This window comes from Canis lupus, chromosome 33 (genome assembly GCF_048164855.1).
Source record: "Canis lupus baileyi chromosome 33, mCanLup2.hap1, whole genome shotgun sequence".
NCBI lineage: Eukaryota > Metazoa > Chordata > Mammalia > Carnivora > Canidae > Canis > Canis lupus.
Genome location: NC_132870.1, coordinates 23,558,111 through 23,583,173, shown reverse-complemented (window position 1 = coordinate 23,583,173; position 25,063 = coordinate 23,558,111). Strand labels below are relative to the sequence as shown.

Here is a 25,063-nt window from a genome sequence, read left to right as displayed (position 1 = left end):
TCATAGGACAAAGATATAATAAAATAATAGTGGAGACTGTTCACTTCTGACTGTTCACTTCCACAGCTAACTCATTTTAATTTTCCCACTCCTGACTCTTATAGGTAATTCCTGAATTTTCTAAGCATATTTTATGACACAACTGCCAAAATTCCTTTCCTCAGCTATTCTAGAACTGACTCCATAACCCTAAAACTCCCTAACCCTAAACTCCAGTTTCTCTAACTTGACTGTAACAATATCAAGGGTAACAGTAGCTACTTATTGAATTCCTAATGTACACCTGCTCCTCTCACCCTTACAAGGGTCTGTGGGATAGCACTGTCTGACCACAGCAGGGATTCAACAGAAAGTGCACTCAGGTGGAAAAGAAAGAGCTAAGAAGGAGGAAAGGGAGCTTAGGGAGATAAAATAACTTCCCCAAGATCACACAGCTAGTAAAATCTTTTAAAACTGATCACTCTCTGACTTAGGAGACAGGGTTCACTTCTCGTCCTCTCTAATATAACAATATATTCTTATACAATCTTACTGAAAATCACCCTTATCTATTCCTATTTCCAGACCTACAGCAATGCCAAGAGCAACAGGTAACTTATTAAGGTTATTTTAGCACCTAGAACCATTATACAAATAACTGGCCCTCCACACACACAGCCTTACACGATGGCTTAGTTGGGAGAAATGATGAATTTTGCCTACTTCTGATTATATGTTATTTTATCTGAAAATTAGCATGATAGGAGGAAGTCTGAAATGGTCCCTATTTACAATTTTCTTGAGGTGCAGGAGGCAAACATGCCCACTCTCTGCCTCTTTACTCTAGCTGCCAAGGAAGATGGTTATCAGTCCACTGATAGTAACGAGAGAGTCTTTCATTCAATAATATAATTCCCTAGAATCTACCTACATTTGTATGCATAGCTCTGATAAATTTGGACACCAAATTTAATGATAGGGGTTGTTTTCTAGTCAATGGCTATCAGCCTCAGTAAAATGTTATTACAAAGAAAACTTTAGGAATCTGGAAATATTTACTAGTATCTAGAATGGAAGGTACTGCGTTGTTATAAAATTGCTAACTTACAATAAACTACTAGAATTTTCTCAGTTTGTATAATATTTATCAAGGTACTTTTAGCTAGTTACACTAGTCAAATAATGCCCGAAACATCATTCTTACTAATATGCTTCTCATTATGCCAACTTCTAAGTTAATTTATAATTAGTTGTCTAGGCATCTTCAATAGCCAAAGAAATAATTTCATTCCAATTTCACTTACATTAGCAAATGTTAGAATACAAACTCATATGTATTTCAGATGACTTAACTTTCTAGTTTGATTTGTTTTTCAGATTTTCAGATTTTCATTTTTTCAAGGTCAAGTATAGAGAAGGATATGGTTTAAAACCCTGGGCTGACCCTTTTCTCTGTATTTTGATCCAGTTCCCAAGGAGGCAGAGCATCTGATCTTCATCAAACACAAGAAGCTTTAAGTCATACCTAAGTTTCCAGAGAACAGTCTGGTAAGGGTGGCTCTCCTTTCAATGAGCTTAAATCTCAGACATTAGCTCACAACATCTTCCTTTGTTTGTTTACAGAAACCTTCACAATCACAAACGTCTGGGAAAGGGTATGGCTTCTCATCTATTCTATATTGCCACCATCACTTTTGGGTGTTCCTATTCTCAATACAATTTAAGCATCCTATCATTTTCAAAATATTTCTTTAATTATTTTGCAGCCAATTTTTCTCTTGCTTTATCATGAGTAACAGTTTTATCCTCTCTGCCTCCTGCATAAGAAATTTTCTAGCATTTTCATGCTATATGAGGGAAGAATCCTTACTGATTTTTATTTCTTTTCTCTGCAATCCCCTGCAATTTTAAAACTTTCCATTTCATATTCAAATTGGTCTCATTTGTTTCTTCAGCAGTGCCCTGTACTTTTTGTTCTCTAGAAACACAGACCCCACCCATAGCCTGGTTACTTGTCAGTTCTTCTGCTGCAGCCAACAGGACCCTGTCAGATTCTGCTCTGCAACTGCCACAGAACCCCCAGTGGTGAACCTGGAAGCTCATTTCTGTCTGCTGGTATACTCTCCAGTCTGCTTTTGAGACTATATTTTGGCCATTAAAAGGAAGCAACTTTTCAGGGCACCTGGGTGGCTCAGTGGTTGAGCATCTGCCTCTGGCTCAGGGCATATCCCAGGGTCCTGGGATCGAGTCCTGTATCGGGGTCCCCACAAGAAGCCTGCTTCTCCCTCTGCCTGTGTCTACCTCTTCTGTGTGTGTCTCTCATGAATAAATAAGTAAAATATTTTTTTTAAAAAGCAACTTTTCAGGGGCTCCTGGATGGCTCAGTTGGTTGAGCGACCAACTCTTGATTTCAGCTCAGGTTATGGTCTAGTGAGTCATGGGATCAAGCCCCAGGTCAGGTTCCATGCTCAGTCAGAAGTCTGCTTGAGGATTCTCTTGATTCTGCTCCTTTCCCCATTCATGTGTATGCTCTTTCTTGCTCTCAAATAAATAAATAAATAAATAATCAATAAATAAATCTTTTTTAAAAGCAACTTCTCTGTATAACTCTCCTGCACACCTGACTTTTCCATGTAGATCCAAATCTGTTTGAAACCTTGCTGGAAGAGTTCACAACATGAGAGTGCCATTTGTGCAGTCATATTGCTGTGTTCTTCACATTTTGTGACTAAATTAAATATACTGTTTTCATCCCTTGGTGTTCAACAGATTCTCTGTACGTGCCTCCCAGCAATTTTCTTTTTTAAAGATTTTATTTATTTATTCATGACAGAGAGAGAAAGAGAGACACAGGCAGAGGGAGAAGCAGGCTCCACACAGGGAGCCCGATGCGGGACTCGATCCCAGTTCCCCGGGGTCACACCCTGGGCGGAAGGCAGCGCTAAACCTCTGAGCCACCCGGGCCGCCCGCCTCCCAGCAATTTGGTGGGTTCTTTGTATACATATCTTAACATTTGTCATGTATCATTCCATCCCAAAAGGTTAAATCAAATTATTTCTTGCAGGCAGTTTGAATTGCAGTAAATATCTTTTGACCTAATTCTCAATGAATTATTGATGCTCCCACCCCTCCCTCATAGCCTGTGGTGTGGACATTTCACCTTATCCTCTGTGCACCTTATGCGGACATGGAATTGTTATTTCAAAGGTTGTGTGAATTTCTTTTTTTCTCTCTGAGACTCACATGCTTCCCTGTTCAGCAGCACGCCCTTCCCTCTATGCCAGGCAGCGGCCAGCTACATTCCAACTCTTGCTTTCTCTAATGCTGTCTCTGCAGTTGGTTGCTTGCAAACAGCTAACTATTATGCTTTTGTATCTTATTCAGAGTCACCCTAAAAGTCCCTTGTTTCTACACTGCTGCTTAATTTGAATTTCACTTCTCCCCCAAATCCTCTTCCTTTTATTTCCCCAGTTACCTTTCATGCTTACTGCTGCATGCCTACTGCTTTCATGCTTCATGCTTGCGTCCTTCCTCACAAGCCACAGTTGAGCTAAGGTTGACGCCAAAAGCAGTAGCACATATGAGTGGAATGCAGATAGTCTGGGTTATGAGGCCTAATTCTGTTATATATGAGCTATGTGACCTTAAAACTTTCAGTACAATAACACCTTTTTCATCTCAGTAAGACAACATTAGGATAATTTAATTATAAAGACCTCGTGGGTTTACTGAATTTAATGCTATTTTCTCTGAATAGTTACTTCCACCCTCTCTAGTGTGATTAAATCTATCACTCCCTCCTTGGTGCTGCTCTGTGCCTCCTCTAAGTTTTCCAGAACCATCCTGCCACCACTGCATTGTAATTATTTCTCTAGAGATGGTGAAGTGATTGTGAGTGTGAATTCTGGAGCCATAAACTTGGGCATGAATCCTGGCTTTAAACTGTTGAATAACTTTTGTGATTTCCTCGGGCTCTCTGTCTCCTGGTTTTCTCATCTATAAAATGGGGAATGTAATAGCATCTACATCATGTAACTATTATAAGAATAAATAATTTAATGTGTGTAAAGGACTTAACATAGTGTTTGGCATGTGGTAACTACTTAGTAAACATTTATGACTCTCATGCAACTGTGACCTCTTTGGTGGCAACATTTTGGTTCCATTCATTTATTTCTCCCTAGCAGAAAGCATATTACCTACAATACAATAAATGCTCAATTTATGTTTAATGAATTGTACTAAATTGAGTAAAAACACTTAGAATGCTTCATAGTTCAGGTAAGACACTTGATGCATGTTTGTTTTTCTTGTTACAGGTTTTATTAACTTCCCTGTAGGATGATAGAACATTGCTATCTTCATTTAAAGAAAGTTTGTCATAGAAAAGCTGTGTGTTTTCAGTAGTCCATTAACTGAAATACAAGTGTGCTATAACTCAGGTGTTCTCAATGTCCAGTTAAGATATGCTGCTTCAGGAGTGGACTATGGGTCTTGAGTCCACACCTTCCCAGTCTCAAATCCTGGCTAATGATTAATACTTCTTATCTTTGGAGATGTTTTCATATGATTTATTTTGGCTTTGTTAGCCAGGGCACAAGGTGTGTGTGTGTCCTCGCTTGAAGTTCCAATCTATTGCTAAATTAAAGACTAATGAAGTACCATTGATAAAAAAAATAAGCCCTTGATATACAAAGGGCAAACTACTGCTTTTCCTTCATCCATCCTCAAGGAATTACATTAATCAAATTTCACATTAACTACTTTCCATGATGTCTATTAAAGCCAGCTTAAATAATTTAACTATTATTATTAGTTAACTTACTCACTCCTGGTCCAACTATTACTTTTCTAGGTAACAAACTCTTGCCTTGCTTCCTTGCATTAAAAGGAAGCCTAATAAAAATTTCCTAAAATCAAAACCAAGTACTCATTCAAAATCTTCCTGATTTCATGACCTCTGTTTTGTAAAGAAAAAAAAAAAAAAGGAGAAGGAAGAGAAAGAGTTTGTTAGAAAAAGGAATAGCAGAGTAAACCATTCAGTGAATGGTTAAAGGTACTGTGTTTGAACGGACTCCTTGAAGTGGCTGACTAAATTAGAAAAAAAAAAAAAGTTGCTTCTTGATTGGTATCATAATTTTCAGGATATATGAATTTTAATCATATTGACATTCTAGAAGAACAAATGGGTAAGAAAAATAAACTTCTGTTAGGAAAAAAACTGGAAAAACACCTCATCTCTTGGTATTTTGCACTTCACTTGGGTTTGATTAAGCAGCAAGCCACAAAACAAATGGATGCTGACCTTTGGGACAAGAGGGCTACTGAACCTTCCAGAAGATCACAAGCCTATGAATTAGTTTAAAGTGCATTATTCCAGCATGTCTTATACTATTATAAAATTAAAAATTTCTGAAGAAAGATCATATCAGTACAGCAATTAGAAATTATTGGTACTTACATGAAAACACTGGCAGAGAATCTGAAAACTCAGTGGATGCTCAACTATTTATATCTATCTCAGGAAGTGTCCAACCAATCTGAGGAATGCATTTTTTTGCAGAGAGGTTCCATAGTGCTTTAGGAATTACTTGTTGATACCTAAGGTTCATGTATCATAAAGGTTATGGCTTTACACAGGGATTCTGTGTGGCTTCATAGAGAAATATTCCTAATTTTTTCCAGTGTCTTAGCTAGGAGACTGTTGCAAATGAAGAATAGCTTGGCATATAAAACCAATCTGAAACTCTCTTTAGATCTCAAAGAAACTGTACAATTTAATTAAGAAGAAACAGGCTTTACCATTATCGGGGCTTATAACACTACTTGTCACATTTGCTTGAATTCAGACCTAGTTGTTTGTATGCTTTGTGGCATTGCTTCTTATTTAGGTGGTTATGCAATGTGGAAACATTGTGATGAAGAGTGGCAATAGCTATTTAGATTCTTCTGGATTTCAAAGAGCCTGTTGTTTTAGACTGAAAATGCTTTCCCTATATTTTTGAGTAAAAAACAAAAACAAAAACAAAAAACAAAAAAAAACTCCACCAGATTAAAAGGCAGATGGCATTCAAATACTATAAATAAAAATAGGTCAGTATTTTGTCTATTTATTTCCTCTTAAGAATATTTATTTTAACTTAATCTCATCTCTAATGAAAAAAAAAAAAAAAAACAGTCGAACTCCATCCCTAAGGAAGAGGAAAAAACTGTTTCAGTAAAGAAGTCATTTAACACAGAGCCTTTGTGAAAAATGATACCCTGTTATAGCTTTTAATATAAATGTATTTTGTAAGGTTCATAAGTGAACTCCAAGGTACATACTAGTTAAAACTGCAATATAAAATAACATTATGTACCTATAAGATATAAAATTAAATTATAAAAATAAAATGGACATTTTTTCCCCAAAGTAGCACACTTTAACAGCCAGAAGGGAATGCAATTACAATTTCAGTTCTATAAATAGGTTAATATTTTTCAGATTTTTTTTTGTTTTTATGGTGCTGTGTGATGATGCATTTTCTTAAGGTAAAGTAGAAGGACTATTCATCAGGAAGAAATCAAATAGCATTTTTTATGAGTATATAAGAAGCCTGTGTTCTGTTGACCTCATCATCTAATTCCCTATCAGTGATGGATGGCCAACCAAACTTTCATCCACTCATGATTAATGGTATATCAGTGGGATGAATAGAATATGGAACCCTCCCAGCTAAGATCCTAGATTCCAGACACTTGATGTATTAGAGTGAATAAAAACATGTATATTGAGCTCTTTAACAACATACAACAAAGGAGCAGTAGATACCACAGAAGAAATGAAGATGACAAGAGATAGCCCCTGCCACCAATTCATATACAGTATGATGATTAATGTCACATGACTTGTATATGAAGTGATATGGGAGCTATCAATGGGGGAAGCTATCAATGGCTTCAGAGGAGGAAAAACCAAAGTGATGTTAAGAATATCAGGAAAGGATTCATGGAAAAGAAAGAACTTGAATGTTGGATAGAAATGGAGAATTGGCAGAAATTGCCAATTGGAGAAATGAGGATAAAAGCACCACAGGTGGATGGAAGCCTGAAAGTGGGACAGTTAATCCGGTACAGAGCATAAGAACAGACCTCATAAATGGTTTGGTTGAAGATTTATTTCTTCCAAAATTAAAATCATTCTTGGCGTTGTGTTTATGGTTTGAGAAGTACTATATCTCATACTAAGATAAATTAAAATAACACCAAATCTTTTGATGAAAAATATATAAGCCCAAGAGAATTAACAAGTAAATAAGATAGTTAGGTTGAGTGGAAAATCCAAAATTAAACTAATGACATCAAAAGCCACCTGATACGTTAATAATATCTTGTTAGAAAATATAATAAAAAATGCATTTGCGTAAATAACAATATTGCTAAAGATGAGACTAATAGTAAGTGTCCAAGGCCTAAGTGGAGAAGATTATAAAACATTAATGAAGAATGTTAAGGGATGCCTGGGTGGCTCAGGGGTTTGGCACCTGCCTTTGGCCCAGGGCATGATCCTGGAGTCCCGGAACCAAATCCCACATTGGGCTCCCTGCGTGGGGCTTGCTTCTCCCTCTGCCTGTGTCTTTGCCTCTCTCTCTCTCTCTCTCTCTCTCTCTGTCTCTCTGTGTCTCTCATGCATAAGTAAAATCTTAAAAAAAAGAAGGATGTTAAGAAAAATCAAATAATTGGGGCTCATGAGTGGTGCAGTCAGTTAAGTATCTGATTCTTGGTTTGGGCTCAGGTCGTGATCTCCGAGTCTTAAGATTGAGCCCCACATTGAGCTTCATGTTCAGCATGGTGTCAGCTTGAGATTCTCTCTCCTTCTCCCTCACCCCTCCTTACTTGTGCTCTAAAACACATAAAGAAATAAATCTTTAAGAAAAAACAAATAATTGAGATATGTATATTATTCCTGAATTAAAAGATTCAATATTGTAAAGATCCAAAAATGTATAAATTTAATACAGGTAAGTTAAAATATCAATTACTAGCTGTCCGTGCAGGAGGCCTTATAAATTCTTACAAATGCTAAGCTTTTACTAGGAGAATAATCATGAAGATTTTGAAAAAGAGAGACTAATAAGGAAGGATTTGCTTAAGTAGATAGAAAATATTATAAAATTAAATAGGATTGTATGGTACTGGCATAAGTCTCAGTGAAGATCAATAGAAATATATTCTAAGCCCCAAAAACTAATGTATGCATTAGAACACAAAATAGCATTACAGATCACTAGGAAAAATATGGATAACAAATCCACTTTTGGAACAGGGTAAATTTATCCATTTTGAGGAGGAATTTGACAATATTATCATAACTTAACTGTGCAGGGATCCCTGGGTGGCGCAGTGGTTTAGCGCCTGCCTTTGCCCCGGGGAGCGATCCTGGAGACCCGGTATCGAATCCCACGTCGGGCTCCCGGTGCATGAAGCCTGCTTCTCCCTCTGCCTATGTCTCTGCCTCTCTCTCTCTCTGTGTGTGTGACTATCATAAATCAATAAAAATTATAAAATAAAAAAATAAATAACTGTGCATACCTTTAGATGCAGCCATTCCATATACGTATCAATGATGATTTCATTATAGCATTATTTACAATAAAAAAAGGATTGGGAATAATATATAGTGATTAAAGAAATTACCATATACCAATATTTTGGAATACTATATATCCATTAGGAAGAAAATGTTGGCAAGGCAAGTACAAATTGAAAAAGGCAAATTACAGTATGTCGTTTACAGTATGGTTTTAATGGTTGAGACTGGTGGTAGGAAAAGCAAAAATCAAAGAAAGTTCAACAGTATCCATTCAACTTCAGATGCCTAGCAAATGATGGCATCAGTAAAATAAAGGGCTATAGGAGCAAGGAGTTGCTTTGGTGGAGATGGTGAACTAATTTTTAATATGCCAAAAGCTCAGATTGATGAATTTATTCAGCAGGAAGTTGGAAAAGAAGGTCAATGGAGAGTTTGAGAGGCAAATATTTGGGGTCATCTATATGAAGATGAGAGATACATCATGGTGCATGAGCTTCTTATAGTGTTAGAGAAAGTAGAAAAAAAATATGGCCCAAAGACAAAACACTGGCAATGCCTGTGTTTAAGCAGTAAAAAAAGGAGTGGGAAAGAGCATAGAGTAAGAGAACCAGAGATAATGGAGGAAAACTTGATTTGCATGATGCCATTGGGCTGCCATAAGAGAGTCTAAGGAGGGTGAACCATGTTATGAGCTATAGAGAGAAGCCCACCAGAAGCAAAACTGAGCTACCATGATTGACACTGCGGTTACTGATAACCTTTGAGAGAACAATCTAGGGGAATGAATGATAAGAGAGGACAGATTACAAGGGAGTGGGTGATAGCACCCCAATTATATATTTAACTTCTATCTCCACTTGCTTTGTAGTCTTTCTAATTATTTCATCAGTAAGGCATCAGAAATAAATAGGAACTAAAGGAATGAAATACCAATCACCATAAAATGATTCCTGGTGACTGAACTTACATAAAGAGGTACCTGTAGGCCTTCCTATAAAATTTTCCAATTTATTCACTAGACACTTCAATATACCACTTAGCAGGGTAACCAGTTTCCCATTCTTAAGGGATCCAGTTGGATGGAGCCAGAGGTGGAGGGTAAGGCAGGGGGTGACAATATTTTAAATTGCACTGCAGGGGCTGTATTTACTTTCTCTCTCTTGTAAAGAACATAAATGAAATGAGACACATTTCTCTAATCCATCTGAAACCTTTGGTTTCCTTTTTCACCTGAAGTAAACTGACTTTTTAAAGAACCATTTATTTGCTTTAGATTTTCCTCAAAATAATCTATTTCAAAATAATAGTTTGACATAGAAATCAATGTGATCACAAAAAGGCAGGGAGATTGTTACCATGAAGATTAAGGAGATTCTAAGAAGAGGAGAAATTTTCTTAGTTGGATAAAAGAAGAGTAACTAAAACAAATATGATTTCACTCACCAGGGAAATGAATCTGTCAGTCCTCTCAGAGTTGGTAGCTTAATGCTTTAATGTGGGGCAGAGGGGGTGGTTCCTCCTGACTGGCTGATTAAGCTAATGAAATGGCCCTCATCAAAACAGAGTGACTTGGTAGCATGAGAATCCAGACATGGCGATGCTAACTTTGTGTTCTGACAACAGCAATGGCGCTGTCACAGTCTTATTAAACAGTATGTCCAATCAAACTTCATTAATTAAATATTGTACACTGACTATAGAATGATCAATATACTACTGTCAATAATAAAAGATTATAATGTCATCTTTGGATATCTCCCACTTGATACTTTTTTTCCACTCAATATTTTTATTTAGATTTTTACAGTTACTGGCAAATAATTTTTTCCCCACATAAGCCCATGGAAGTGCTGAAAAACTGGGGAAAGAGATTTAAGGAGTATCACTATTTCCCCTCCACATATTTTCAGTATTTGATCAATATCACCTTCCTTCTCAATTCAGAAATATAGAGATAATAAAACTTCTTTAGTGATCATCTAGTTAAATCTTTGCATCTTACAGATGAGGAAACTGAGTCTCTAAGAGGTGACTCATTTGGGGTCCAAGAGTGTGTTAGTAGACGAGGCAGAGCTAAACCTCCTATCACTTTTCCTTTCAGTCTTCCCTCCTTATGTATATAATACATTGAACAGTTACTTTGTTGGTCGTTAATGGCAAATAACTTTGCTTTAAAATTGTTCATTGATTATTTATTCATGAAGGTTTGGTATGTTTGAGCAAAGCTGGCTAGAGCAACAAAAAGAAAACCTAGAGGGGTGCCTAGGTGGCTCAGTTGGTTAAGTGTCTGCCTTTGGCTCTGGTCATGATCCCAGGGTTGTGGGATTAAGCCCCATGTCTGTCTCCTTACTTGGTGGGGAGCCTGCTTCTCCCTCTCTTTCTCTTGCATCCCCTGATTATGCTTGCTCTCTCTCTCTATCAAATAAATAAATAAATATAATTCTTAAAAAAAGGAGAACTTAGACTATGAAGGCAGACTTTCCTAGTCACCTTTGTTTCCTTTCACCACCGGTGAAAATAATCTCTTTTTCACTGCTTGGCCCTGTTAATTTCCCCACTGCCTGCTGTCTTGGTCTGTGGCCTCCTCAGACCTTTTCCAGTTTTCCACTGCCCACTAAATAATCATCTGCATAGTTACATGCCACACAGGTGACTTGTAAATGTGCACAGCCATGGAATTCAATGTCCCTGCCAACAGTCTTAACCAACAGACAAGAAGTTCTAAGTGACCAAAGCTGCTTATTGTTTTCGGCCTTCAATCCCACCATTATCATTTGTACTTGCTTGTGTATGGTTTTGTAAATTATCTACGTGTATTCTTGAGTAGAAAATAAGATCTTCAAGAAGGGCTGTGGTGACCCAACTTTCTTTCATTCATTTTCTTACAAATCAGCATACTGCAGTATGGTAAGGGACCCTGAAGCCCCTTAATAAGTTCCAGTCACATTCTTAGACTATGGTGATTTCCAGTAAAAATGGCCTTAAGCTTTCTCTATAAAAGAAATAATGAATGAGAATTATGAGGTTTTACTCATAATCATTCATCTGGACTTCAGGCTTTTCACTTATAAAGTGAAGGAGTGCACTTGCCCATTTCTGAGGTCTCTTCCTCTTCCAACATATAATGGGACAATGTCAGAAACCTGACTCATGATGATGAGATCAAAAAAGGTAAATACCACATTTTCTAAAAAGGACACTGTGTACTACTATGGGAGGGAGGATACCAAACTTTAAAATCTCTATTTACGCCATAATCTATATGTTGTTTTTAAAAAGTGTATAGCAGTTTGGTTACATAAGATTTTTCTTGTCAACCTAACTCATGATGGGTGGATTTCTGTTCTTCTAGCCTTGACCAAAGAAGCTGTGTGGAAGCAAGCACACTCCTGTTCCAGTAGACTGACCACATTTGATTAGCAAACAAAACTACCTTTCCTGTTAATGCTAAAGGTGCTTGCAGATAACATAGGGTAATATATTGGAGAAGCTCCTTGTGATATTGTTATGATGTTTTGATAGGTATTGCTCTTATACTTTTGATAGGTATTACTCTTATATTTTTAGTCTTGTCTCGGCAATGTGGGCATTTTCATGCTATACTTGATTTTTAAAATTCCAAAAAGAATCTCAATTTTCCTTGTCTATATAAATCAGAACATCAGAAAGAACATGTGGCATATATATTATTATTATTATATTATAATATTATTCAGCCACAAAAAAAGAATGAAATTTTGCCATTTGCAAGGATATGGGTGGAGCTAGAGAGTATAATGTTAAATGAAAAGAATCAGTCAGAAATACTATATGACTTTACTCATATGTGAAATTTAAGAAACAAAACAAATGAGCAGAGAGGAAAAAAAGGAGAAAGAAAAACCAAGAAACAAACTCTTAATTATAGAGAACAAATATAGTTTCCAGGGGGGTGGTGGGTGGGGGGCATGGATGAAATAGGTGATGAGGATTAAGGAGGGCACTTGTGATGAGCACCGGGTGATGTATGGAAGTGCTGAATCACTATATTGTACATATGAAATTAATATAACATTATATGTTAAAGAAAGCAAAACATTAGTAATTTACCTTCTAAGTAAGTAAAATAATAAGAGTTTTTAGTATTGAAAGTAAACATCTCTAAGTGGATATGAGGGTTCTCTGCTATATAGTGTGTGCTTTTAACTTTCTGTGCCTAATCATGAATACTTAGGAAAATGTTGATTTTATAAGACAATCCATGATTTTATACATCAAAGTGAAATTATCAACATATCCCATAGTCCTCTCAAGGACTCATGGTCCTACACGTTCTTAGCTAGTTGAGGTGTAAGAGTTTCTCAAAATACCTGCACTACCATTCAGTCTACCACTAGAGTTCTGGAATGCAGCCATTGTGCTAGCAGTGAACAGCATTTGCTGCACCAGAACTCCGCTGAGCTGAGCATGTGTAGAGGATGAATGTCAGTATCCATTATCCACACAATTGCTTGGTATCCTGCTGACATCCTTAGGCCCACATGCTTAGCTCATCAGAATTCAGTTTGCAGCAAGGTGACCATGGTAAAGTGACCATTGCAAAGGTGAGCATAAGTAATGTTTTAAGGAAATTTCAAAGTATATCTTTGAATAAAAAGGCAGTACTGTAAAATTCTGGGAAAACAGCACCAGATGGGCCAAGCTGGCATACAACTATCAGAAAGAGCAAGAAATATTTTAGGCAAAAAGGCATTGGGGCAGTCTGCAAAGCAAAAAGAAAACTACAGTGTCTTTAACATCGTTTAGTAAAAAGGGTATTATGGGTTTTAATCTCAGACTTGTTTTAAATCCTAGTTATTTAACTTACTCTAGTCTATTCTAGGAAACTACATAGCACCTGTAAGTCTCAATTTTAAAGAATCTATAAAAAATTGGGGATGGTAGGGCTTTTCTTTAAGAGTTATTACTAGGATTCAATAAGTCAAATACATAGCCTAGTGCCCATCATGTACCAGACAAATAAATGGTAAATATTAATAAACATTGATGCCTATACAGCAAACTGTAAGAATAGTTTTCATGTGCACAAAATGGAAAAAGAAGTTTTGGCTTTGAAGTCTGTGTTTCCAGTTATAGCACCAAGATATTCAAACACAAGATTAATAAATTAGGTAAAATGCAAAAAACATGATTCTCACTTTAAGTGGAAAATTGAAACACTTTCAAATTTTCCACATAATCTTAAAACATTCAGAAATTGGAAGGACAATGTCCCAATTGTTTCCCTTCTAACTTTCCAGAGCGAGTTTAGCCAACAATTCCTTCATGATGTATAAACTGTCCCTGAGCCAGTGAGTTACAGTAGATTCACCGACCATAGCTCAAAGGAGAAAGGGCTGTGCATTGTCTAGATGGTGGCTTCCTTGGAGAAAAGAAATCCATTCAGTGTGTTAGGCCCTGAATAATCACATAAGTGTAGCTTACTTCTTTTTATTTATTAGAAGAGTAAAGCTGGTTTAATGGTAGGTAATAAGACTCAGGATCCACAGGAATACAGCTAATGCCAATGCAAGCCTACTCCCAAGTCAATGAAACCCTGCAAGAGTGGCTATGAGACTTGTACAGGAGGAAGATGAAAAGAATAGACCAAAGCAGTCATATGGCTTAACTAAAGAAAAATAAGATGCAGAGATACCACTTAAACAGTTAATACCATCAAAGGCATTTCCAGCTTTCAGCAAAATAATGCAGACCTAAAGGAGATTCCATATTTATCTTCTTGTTAGTAGATATAGTTTCTGGTGAAATTAAGCTTATAACTAGGGCAGCTCTGGTGGCGGAGTGGTTTAGCGCCGCCTGCAGCCCAGGGCCTGATCCTGGAGACCTGGGATCGAGTCCCACGTCCGGCTCCCTGCATGGAGCCTGCTTCTCCCTCTGCCTGTGTCTCTGCCTCTCTCTCTCTCTCTGAATAAATAAATAAATAAATCTTTTTTTTTTTTTTTTTTTTTAAGAAAAGCTTATAACTAATGGGAGGGAATGGACTCAGTAGCTATATCATTATAGGGGAAAAATGGGCCATGGGACCTTTAGAAGGAGATGATGGGCAATGCTCTCTCTATAATCAGTGGCAACGGAGCCTGGGAAAGAACAAGATGTCAGAACTCAGTTCTAGCAAGGACACTGCTGTTAAACTATCTGACCTTGAATAACTCATGTCCATCTTCCATAATTGTCAACTTTCCATCTGTACTATGAAGACTCTGAGGTTCTCCTTTCTACATAATCCTTCCTACAGGAGAAAATATATATTGGGCAGTTTCTCTGAAAATTTCAAGTGGGAAGATTTGGTTATTCTCTTTGTTTTACATTGGCAGTTAGGCAGAGGAGATTGAGCAGGAGTGATGAATGCTGAAATGAGTTTTGGTTTGCTCTCCAGATAAACAGAGAGCTTTCAAGTTAGCCTGGTCCTTATCTTGAAGTGTTATATTTGAGGCTGTGATCAGCTTGATGCACTTTAAGTGGCTGGGGTATCACAGAGGGGATTGCCTAAACTGCCTGAAATAGATGATGTTTAGGATTTTTAGGTGAGTGAATATCATTTAAGATTTTTAAACTATAATTAAAGAAAAAACAAAAACAAAATAGAAAATGAAAGCAAAATGATGATAAGAAACAAGACAATAGGCTTGGCTTCCCTGGAATAGAGGATAATCATGAGAGGAAACAGGGCCATTTAGTCCTGCCTTCTGCCCACAAGGGCTTCATCCCATACTAGCCCTTCCACTTTTATTTAAACATTCCAGTGACAGGGAACATACTCCTTGCAAAGAAACCCATGTTGGGTTTTAATGGTTTGATTGTTAGAACAGTCTTGCATATTTTGAGTTCTCAAATTATACTTTCTTATATTCCTACATATCATATGGAAAATTATATTTTTGAATATTTAATATTATTTTTAATTAAATGGGTAGAATTGATGAAATTATTTTGAATGTTTATTTTGGAAATATTTTAGTGTTCTTTTTGTTGTAACAGTTATCAAGCCCTTAATATACAGACACTGTGGTACACATTGTACATAAATGATCTCATTTAATCCTTACAAGATATGACATAGACATTATTATGTCTATTTTACAGATTAAGATACTTGAAAGCTTTGTCTCAGGAAACACCTATAGTTAGTTCATGGACCTGGAACATAAACACAGACTCTTTTTTTTTTTTTTTTTTTTTAAAGATTTATTTATTTATTTATGATAGACAGAGAGAGAGAGAGAAGCAGAGACACAGGCAGAGGGAGAAGCAGGCTCCATCCCGGGAGCCCGACGTGGGATTCGATCCCGGGTCTCCAGGATCGCGCCCCGGGCCAAAGGCAGGCGCTAAACCGCTGCGCCACCCAGGGATCCCTAAACACAGACTCTTAAGCATAAAGCTATTATTAAATAATTTTCTAGCTCATTTTGCTTTAAACAGAGGTTTTTTCTTTGGATGTTAACTAGATTTTTTTGTGGCAATCATTTTGCAAATACATATAAATATTAAACTATTATGTGGTTGTATATACACACACATACACACAGGAAAAATAATGAAGGGTTGATTTGCTTCCTCTTCCTCACCATAATCAAATAATTCATCTGCAAAGAACTGGCACTGAAGCTAATCCAACTAATTCACATAAATATAGATTCTTACATGTCACTTCCAAGGAGAGAAATTTTATAATTCAAAACTGTGAATGATCTTATATAACCTTAACCAAGGAGAGGACCAGGGAAGACACACTTTTCTCCTCAACAAGAAATGAAGTATCAAATTCCTGTTACATAACCAAGCTGCATTATCTTTCAAGAGGTCATTGGTGGAATAACACATAGGGCACCATTTTTCTTGTTTTGTATGATGGAATAACAGTGTAAATGGTAAAATACATGACATGAAAGGAAAAGAAGCAATGGCTCTAGCTACGTGGTAGGATTACAGATAGAAGGACAGCTGAACTGCAGTAGGAAATGAAAAGCAAGTTTTTGTTAGTAACAATGAGAAACAGGAAGAGACACAGTCCTAGACATGATCATTATTTGTCTTACTGAAATCTCTAATGGATCTCTGGAACAACCTATTTAAATGTGTGGTCTGTCAGTAAATACAGTGGCTGTGCCAGAAAGATGTGCTCCTGTGTGAACTAGAGTCTCCCTCAGTCATGACTTGATTGCTGTTTCTGGCTGCTCATTTGGCCTAATGTGCTCTCCCTTGCTGCACCGTTACCCACATGTGCAATAGCTCATTCGTCATCCTCCTTTCTAGAGCACCTGTCACTATAGCATTTATGAGCTATAAATGGGGACTGCACAGCTTATACCCGTGGAGCTGACATATTAACATAATCCCTCATTAAGAAAGATTCTTTATTCTTTGCATTAATTGATCCAGCTCATGCCTATGCATCAACAACCTTTACATTTCTAATCTTTTGTTCTACAAGCCATACATTGCTCGTCATGGAAAACAAACAAAAGTTTAGAAAATATTCTTTGCAGCATTCAAATCTGCTGTCTCATCTAGCAGTGGGAGATTCCTTTTTGGTAAAATGCAAGATTCCCTCCCTTTGTGATTTTAATGTGTGCCCCATTAAATAAAATGTTTCTATTATATTTCAAGTAATTGTGTGTAGTTTTTAAAAATTCTACTCAGCAAACTGCATATTTTGTGAACTGTGATGACAATCAATTGAGAAAAAATTTTTTAAAAAGCCTCAGTGGATGTAGGTTCATGAGTCTTTCCCCCTACTGTTATCTTGGTATTTCTTTTGTCAACATGTCAGACGACCAAGCTCTTGCTCAGTCTCTTCTTGCTGTCAATCCAGTCAATTTACTGGTTGGCTGCTTAACAAAACAAAGTTCTTGGACATTGGAGTTTACCGCCACCTTTTCCAGACATAACGATGTTTATCATTAGCTTTGTCTGAACTTGATATTCTCACTATGTGTAGAGGTCAAGAGAATAGTAAGACACCACAAATGAGCTCTCCATCGGTCAGAATGTAAAGATCTCCTTCATTATTTCCTCAAAATGAGGCTTCACGAGGAGGGTGTTGTGTGTTGAAGTGTACACAAAAGATACATTGCAGTCTTAATTCCTGGTACCTGTGGCTGAGGTCTTGTTTGGAAATGGGATCTCTGCAGATACAATCAAGTTAAGATGAGTTCATAGTGTATCATGATGTGTCCTAGGCTCAATGACTGATGTTCTTGTAAGAGAGGCATGTGAAGACAAAAGCACACAGAGATACACACAAGGGGAATGCCATGCGATGCCAAGGAATGTCAAGAATTGCCAGTAAAACAAGAAGCTCAGAGAGAGGCGTGGAGGATTCTTCCTCAGGGCTTTGAGAACGAATCAACCCTGCCTACACCTTGATTTCATACATCTAGCCTCCAAAACTGTGAGAGAATAAATTCATTCCTGTTGCCTTAAGCTACACAGTTTATGGGAATTTGTTCCTATAGCCCTAGGAAACTAATACAGAAGGCAAGAGGTACAAGATAGCAGAGAAATATTAGATTGAACATAGGTACCATCTTGTTCACAAAACCCTTCTCATGAAGCCCCATTTTGAGGAAATAATGAAGAAGATTTTTACATTCTGGCCAATGGAGGGCTCATTTGTGGTGTCCTGTTATTCTCTTGATCTCCACATGTAGTGAGAATATCAGGTTCACAAAATACAAGTCAACCTCTCCACTTTTTAAAAGTCACAACTTAAAAATGCACATGAAAATGAACTATCAGATACCCAGTGTCTGTAATCAAGGAGAGAAAGAGGCAAACATAGGAAGAGAAAGGCAATTGGCAGCAGTTCAGACACTTGACTTTTCTGCTAAATGGATCCAGAAAACAGGCAATGCAGGACAGGTCTGCTGCAAAATTTCAACATGTTATGATCATTTGTTCTACATTTGTTCTACAAACCTCTTCTAATAAGTCTATTCTCACCATATGACCCTGCCATATTGGGATCTTGGTATTTACTGAGCAAGAACAGAATTGCTATAACTATGGGAAGATTTCTCATTGTTCACTCTTTTAAGATTAAGTGTTCTGCACATGGTGTTTTCTATAAAAATGACAAGAGATGGGAAAAACAGATGGGAATGTTTCAATCCCGACTCACCTTTATTTATGCTACCTTTGTTCTCATCTAAATAACATCAACTTAATGGCTGAAAGAGAGCTATTCTATTACTCCCAGGGTTCTTATGCACAGTAAAGCTTCAGGTAACAAAATATCTTGTTTATTTCATTTCTGTCATCTACACCTTCGTGTAAGAATTAACTGACTCACCGCCAACATATTTCTCTCACCTGTTTAAATAGGTGTGGGGTGCCCTCTATTGGTGCAGATATAAGTGAAAGGCCTTGGCCTAACTAGTGATCATTCCATTAGTATAAGAATTTTTGTTCTTTTTCTTTGGTTGTCAGTTCATTTAAAAAAAAAAGTAGCTGGGAAGATCAAAAGTATTGATTTGATTTCAATTCTATGTAAAACTTAACTGGCATGAATGAGATATGGTGATGTAGTAACATGGGAGGAGCACAGATTTGACATCATCATGTCCTGGATTTGAAAACTTGCTTTAACTGAAATGGTTCATTAACAATTCTCATCCCACTTTTGCTCACATATCCAACACAAAACACCCAACACCTCACTGATTTGCTATAACCAAGGCCTTGCATTCATTTATCTGAAAAATATTTCCTGAGTACCTATTATATGCTGTTGTTCTATGCTGCAGACAGAACAGTAACCCAAACAAATTTCTGTCTTCAGATTTTTCAACAGAATGGATGTTTACCCAGTTATAAGCATATACTAATAGTTATTATTACCTATACCAATAGTTATTTCTAATGTTATTACTATTTGGATTGGAACTACTATAGAATTACTAAACATAGATGTCCTTTTTGTTAAAGTTTTATTTTCTATTTTGAGCAGTTCCTATGAATCTATGTATACATTGGACAATTCTTGTCCTCAGGAAACTTCACCATGAAGACAAACACAGGTAATTATAGTAATCAGAATACTACTGTACACATACAAGGGCCTATGTCCTTAAATATAATGTACTCTTGTGCATTTATTTCTGTACTACATAAAAGCCACAAGTATGTGGCCTACCATCTAGACAGTTATGAAAAAGCATCCATCAGGTACTCACTTTGTTCTAGAGGGAAATATACAAAGACAGCATGTGGCCATTTAGTTGGTACAGCTGAGCTCTGAAATGATCACACATTTCATACTTTTCTATTTATGAACATGCATTTATAATTCCTCTGTTTTATAAATGTGAATGGGCTCTGAGTATAAAAACCAAAATTAAACTAAAATTTAAAAAATCATTTTTATTGATAATTATTTAATTTTAGCTAGACTGTTGAAGGAAAATCCCAGCTAATATTTATAGGCTTGTTTCTATTGCTTCATATAGGATTTAATAATTATTCTTAGTTTCTACATTGGCAGAGTGGAATAACAATTAGAGGTATCCTTTTGGATTTGAATTTATTATAGCAAAAACGGTATTTTTAAAATGTCAAAACCAGTATTTTTCTTTCTTTAATTTCTGCTTATAGTCCATAAATGTTTGTATAAATGAGTATAACTAAGGACTTGTTCTTACAAAGGGATACTCTAAGATAAGAGCTTTTGAATACAAATGGTAAAAATAAAAAGGTTTTAGATTTTATTTAAGGAACTGTAGAATAATAATGCAGTTAGAAAATACTTCAACTTGAGATGTGAACTGTTGAAGCAACTGCTTTTAGTTACCTCTAACTTTCCCCTATAAATTGGTGTTTGGGCTACAGTTTATTCAAACAGTCCTTGGTAAACAGAAAAAAATAATATGATTATTTAATAAAAATCACATAAAAAAACTCGTATTTTTATATTTTATTTAAAATTCTGGTTCTTAATCATTAAGTTAGAATCAGTCTTTTAAAATAATCTTTTCAGGTGCCTGGGTAGCTCAGCTGGTTTAGGGCCAGACTCATGATTTTGGGTCAGGCCATGATCTCATGTGTCCTGGGATAAAGCCCCTGATTAGGGCTATGCACTCATCAGGGAGTCTGCTTGGGACTTTCATCCCCTTCCTCTCCCTCTGCCCCTCTCCCTGCATATGCACATGCTCGCACTCACTCTCCCTAAAGTAAGTAAATCCTTAAAAAACAAAATAAAATAATCTTTTCATTATAAGTGGAATCTATTTTTTTAAAAGATTTTATTTATTCATGAGAGAGAGAGAGAAAGAGAGCGAGAGAGAGGCAGAGGGAGAAGCAGGCTCCATGCAGGGAGCCCGACGTGGGACTCGATCCCGGGACTCCAGGATCACACCCTGGGCCAAAGGCAGGCGCCAAACCGCTGAGCCACCCAGGGATCCCCTCATTATAAGTGGTATCTAGAAGACAAAACAAACAAACAAAAAAAACAAACAGATTCTTAAAAACAGAGAAAAACTGGTGGTTTCCAGGGGGTGGATGGGTGGGAAAAAGGGAGCAACAGATAAAGAAGATTAAGAGGTATAAACTTTCAATTATAAAACAAGTCATAAAGGTGAAAAGAACAGGACAGGGAATATCATCAATAATATTTTAATCACATCATGTGGTGACTACACTTTTGTAGTGAGTATTGAATAATGTATAGAATTGTTGAATCAATATGTTGTACATCTGAAACTAATACACAATTATGTCAAATATTCTTCAACAATAAAAAATAAAAATAAAAATTTTGAAACAAAATATTTCCTTCATTTTTAAATCTTTTTAGATTCAAAGAAAAATTGCAAAGACAGTAGAGCATTTCCATATACTCCACACCCAGTTTCCCCTATTATTAAGGCCTTACATTAATATGGTACATTTGTCTTGACTATTGAACAATATTGATACATTGCTAGTAACTAAAGTCCACATTTTATTCAGACTTCCTTAGTTTTTACTTAATGTCCTTTTTTGTTGTTGCTGTAACAAGATCCCAACCAGGATAGTATGTTTTTTATTTTATTTTATTTTATTTTATTTTATTTTATTTATTTTATTTTATTTTATTTTATTTTATTATTTTATTTTATTTATTTTATTATTTTATATTTTATTTTATTTATTTTTAGTATGTTGCATTTAGATGTCATGTTTCCTCAAGCTCCAGAGGCTGTGACTTCTTGTTTTTGATGATTTCTCAGCGTTAAAAATTACTGGTCATGTGATTTGCAAAATGTTCCTCAAGAGAGGCTTGTCTAATGTTTTTCTCATGATTAAACAGAGATTATAAGTTTGAGGGAAGAAGGGGTGGGGAGTAAGTTACATCACATCACATCACGTCACGTCACGTCACGTCATGTCACGTCACGTCACGTCACGTCATGTCACATCACATCACATCACTGGTACAAACTGCCAGCACCACTCATCACTATTGATATAATCCTTGATCACTGGGCTGAGGTAGTATTTGCCAATTTTCTTCTCTGTAAAGCTACTATCCCTATTTCATACTGCAGTTTTGGAAGGAAGTCATCATGTGCAGATTTAGCATATTTTAATCTTTAAATTTGATTGCATTTTCCCAACATGAAGTGGTAATTAAGTACATTTGAAAATATTTGGTTTCCAAAGTAAGAGCGAGAACACTGATGCATAGGACATCAGTCTCTTCCCTCACTGAAGCACACAGCTGGGAGTGACGTTGTAAATGGTGATAGAACTCACTGGGCTATTCCTCACCTGGAGAATTTTATTGGTTTAGGTCCCAGTTTCTCTTTAAATCTGCAGAATCCCAAGAATTCTCATAGAGTTTTATATGCAATTTAACACCTCTTACTCCACTCTTTAAGCATTTACCCACAGTGCACATTTTAACAATCATCTTCCTTAAATTTTCTAGTCATTGCCTCTCTTGTGTGGCTTATGTATTTTGGAGTTATTACTAAAAGAAACTGGGAGTAGCATAATGATGGAAAATCTCCACCAGTAACATCTTTCACCACCTTCATTCATCAGTCAGCTCCTCAAGAGGAAAGGAGCCCAATAATCACAGCATTGACTGTCTCACCCATGCACACACACACACACACACACACACACACATTTTACCTTCTTAAACTAAATTTAGGGTTTTTTTCTTTTAAAGATTTTATTTGTTTATTCATATGAGACACACAGAGAGATGCAGAGACATAGGTAGAGAAAGAAGCAGGCTCCCTGTGGGGACCTTGATGTGGGACTGGATCCCAGGACCCAGGGATCATGACCTGAGCCAAAGGCAGACACTCAACCACAGAGCCAGTCAGGCATCTCTAAACTAAATTTAGTTTACAGGTGTTCCTGCCCATAGTTAAATTAATAAGATGCTCTGGAGACAATCTGATCCTAGAAAAGTCAAGGCTTCTCTCATGTGGCCTATTTTTGCTCTTTATTTTTCCTCTAGAATTTCACTTTGATAGACCACATGTACTTCTCGATAAGGAAACTCTGGCTCTGTTTCAAATAATAATGAATATTTGTGTACAAGAGGCATTTTGATAGACATTTACATTTTCATATATGCTTTATTTAAAAATCTACATGTTGATCTTCTGTATTTATTGCTTCTATTATCTATATTAGAAAACAGAGCATGCATTCTTTTTTTTTTTTTTTTTTTTTTTTTAATGATAGTCACAGAGAGAGAGAGAGAGAGACAGGCAGAGACACAGGCAGAGGGAGAAGCAGACTCCATGCACCGGGAGCCCGATGTGGGATTCGATCCCGGGTCTCCAGGATCGCTCCCTGGGCCAAAGGAAGGCGCCAAACCGCTGTGCCACCCAGGGATCCCCAGAGCATGCATTCTTTCCCTCATACCAAAGGATAGTCCAATTCTCTGTTGTCCAAAATGTTAATTCAGAATGTAACATACATTCAAATATCTAATAAAATAATAGCTGTTATTGAAAGCTTACCACATGTCAGGAACTCTATTAAGAGCTGAAATGCTTCATTCAGTGCCCTCAACAATGTTAGGTAGTAGGTTCCACAGTATTCCTATTTTACACTGAAGGAAGTCAAGGTGTAAAATATGTTAGATTGATTATATTATGGTTCTAATTAATGGTCTTCCTGAATTTATGCCCTCTGCCTGTAACTCACAACTTCATAGTCCCCTCCTATACTGACTGCTCTTGTGACTTGGTTTGGCCATACAGTGGCAAACTTAATGGAAGCAGAGACTTGCAAAAGAGCATGCATGCCTCTGCTTTCTGACTCAGTTCTCTGTTCATCTAGAGAACACACCCAGATTAGCCTGAGAATAGACCTGGTCTGTCCTGCTAGAAAGATACAAGAGACACTTGACATGAGATTGCACAGAGCTGGGCCAAGCCATCCTGGTCAGGAATATCCTAAACAAGCCGGCTCACAGATGACCTGTCAGGTGACCAAAGACACATGTGAGTAAAACCAAGACTCAGTGACAGACAGATTAGAATGAGTTAACGGGGGATCCCTAGGTGGCGCAGCGGTTTGGCGCCTGCCTTCGGCCTAGGGCGCGATCCTGGAGACCCGGGATCGAATCCCACATCGGGCTCCCAGTGCATGGAGCCTGCTTCTCCCTCTGCCTGTGTCTCTGCCTCTCTCTCTCTCTCTCTCTCTCTGTGACTATCATAAATAAATAAATAAATAAATTAAAAAAAGAATGAGTTAACGGGACATTGGCAGTATGTGTAAAGTTTAAGGAAGCACCTCCAAAAAAATCAGAAATAAAAATAAATAATAATGCAGTAGTTCAAAAAATAAAAAATGATGCAAAGAAATCTATGATGAACAAAATATCAACATTTTAAATAAAGACAGAATCAGTATTACTGGTTTTCCCTTTTGCCTCAGGCACCAATACAGCATGGCACAGCACTGTTCAGCAGAATCGCCCAGGAAAATCAAGAAATCATGAAAAATAACAAATGATTATCGCTTTAAGCTAATCCATGTTGGAAGTTGTTTCCTACGCATCGATAACACACTGATAAGGGTCAATTTTAAGGTCACATAGATAATATTTGGGGAACCTATATTCAAATAAAAGCCATTTGACCACAAAGCTTAATTTCTCACTCTTACATTAACTAGCTATATATTTCATTATATATAAATTTCACAGAAAAAGAACTGATTTTGAGAGATGTGACATTGAATGAGTATTATCGTGGTTAATAGTATAAAACCTAAAGTCAGATGGGTCTGAGTTTGAATTCAAGCTTTCAACCTATCAGCTATGTTATTTTGGAAAGTTACTAACTTCATATCCTTATCTTGAAAATGTGGAAAGTAAATTTTATGCCATAATTTTTATTAGAATTATATGAGAATATTCTTATCATAAAGCTTAATACAATTTAGAATTTAATATGTAGAAAGTACTCAATAAATGTGATTTTCTTTTGAATATATTAAAAGCATGTATTTCCATTTTCTACTTA

The 25,063-nt window shown here is 36.6% G+C and overlaps 1 protein-coding gene and 1 long non-coding RNA gene across 6 annotated transcripts in view; one reads left to right on the top strand and one right to left on the bottom strand.

Annotated features, from left to right (window-relative positions):
• BANK1 (B cell scaffold protein with ankyrin repeats 1) overlaps positions 1–25,063 on the bottom strand; it is a 287,136-nt gene that overhangs the window by 103,872 nt on the left and 158,201 nt on the right. The window lies entirely within an intron of this gene.
• On the top strand, positions 12,996–24,704 carry LOC140623702 (uncharacterized). Its single transcript, XR_012023260.1, has 3 exons — positions 12,996–13,135; positions 19,540–19,609; positions 24,474–24,704. It is a non-coding gene; the product is annotated as an uncharacterized lncRNA (long non-coding RNA).